At 33.4% G+C, this 1,573-nt stretch overlaps 1 long non-coding RNA gene across 1 annotated transcript; it reads right to left on the minus strand.

Moving 5' to 3' along the window:
* Positions 1-225: 225 nt before the first annotated feature.
* On the minus strand, positions 226-681 carry LOC141614851 (uncharacterized). The gene is made up of 3 exons (XR_012529408.1): positions 626-681; positions 429-495; positions 226-330 (listed from the first exon to the last, which is right to left on the minus strand). It is a non-coding gene; the product is annotated as an uncharacterized LOC141614851 (long non-coding RNA).
* Between the last annotated feature and the right edge of the window lie 892 nt (positions 682-1,573).

A 1,573-nucleotide genomic window follows, 5' to 3' on the forward strand; every position in this document is an offset into this window, starting at 1 on the left:
AAACTACATTATTTGAGATAAAAACAAATACAGTATCACATATAAAGGTGACTTCAACAGTCACCAATGGCAGGTTGACGACTGCAAGCAACGTTCAACAATATTTCGGATTTCATATCCCGTTTTTTGAAATTCTTACCCAATGAAGAGTGCATCACAACATATAAAAGACAGAAAAGGAAACCATATAATTCAATTCAAATATAAACATTGCTCACCATAAAATTGGCGGTGGTGACAATGTATTCATATTTCCCAGCTCTCTTAGACCAGACAATAAGTATTGCTTGTGAACTTGTAAGCAGAGTCAGCGCAAAGGTAACCAACGACCTATTTTAGTGATGGCGAAGGTATAAAGCACCATATCAGTCGATAAACCAACTCCGAATCTAACTCCATTATCAAAAACAGCAAAAAAACAAGCATACTTGCGTTTCCATTGAGGTTTTGCACCTGTTATCCCTCCCAATGCAATTACATTACTCACAGTACCACCTGATATTCGTCGAAATCCATAAGAATCGTCGTTGCAAGTTGCAACACTAAAATTAAGGTTTTAAGAATCCAAGTACACTAAATCGAAATTATATCAACAAAAAAACGAACATTAGGAATAATTCGGTACCTTTTAAGCGCGAACTTTCTATGTCACCTTCAGATTCTTCGTCTTTATCCTACAAAATTAATCAAACACATTCGTCAAATTCTCTGATCGAGCTTAATTTTTCAATTACATACAAAATTTCACACAATCGATCAATTAACTAGAATCAGGAGAATCAATCAAAGAACTATGAGATCGTCGAAAATCATCGCGGCCGTGAATCACGAGCTCATTTTCATCATAATCATCATCAAATATCTAAATACTTAAATTTCACACAATCGATCAATTAACTAATGAATTAATCAAATAATTTCACCAGAATAATACATAAACAAAATAATAGCTGTGTAAAATGAACAAATTCAATAGTAAAACCTAGAAAACCGGAAATTACTAACAATAATAAAATCTGAACAATAAAAGAGCAAGTATATTATCAAATAACTGACAAAAATCACATGATATGGCGATTACAAGTTTAACATTCAAATAAATGAAAATTAAAAACAAAAAAGAATAACAGAAAATGAGAATAATACTTACTCCGACATTGATGATGAACACATAATAAGAGTCCAGATCAAAACGTGAAGATCGAAGAAAAATGGTGAATCGCAGCATGATTATGGTGTGGACGATGAAAATCAGGGTGATAAAATGGTGATTGAATTCGAAGTGAACGTCGAATTTGAGTTGAAGAACAATAGATGAAGAGAGAGAAAGTGAAGAGATGTGAGTGATTGCGCGTCTGAGTAAATGAACAAAATTGAAGACGGAAATGTGTTTTAGTTGGGGTATTGTATGGGAACACGTGTCATCATCTGAGCCATCTGTAGTTTTTTAATCTGACGGTTTAGAAGGTGTCCAGCCGCCTCACCCTAAGAAGGGTGCCTCACATGATTCAATCTCTCTCTCTCTCTCTATATATATATATATATATATATATATATATATATATATATAGAG

The sequence above is a fragment of the Silene latifolia genome, chromosome 11 (assembly GCF_048544455.1).
Source record: "Silene latifolia isolate original U9 population chromosome 11, ASM4854445v1, whole genome shotgun sequence".
Classification (NCBI taxonomy): Eukaryota; Viridiplantae; Streptophyta; class Magnoliopsida; order Caryophyllales; family Caryophyllaceae; genus Silene; species Silene latifolia.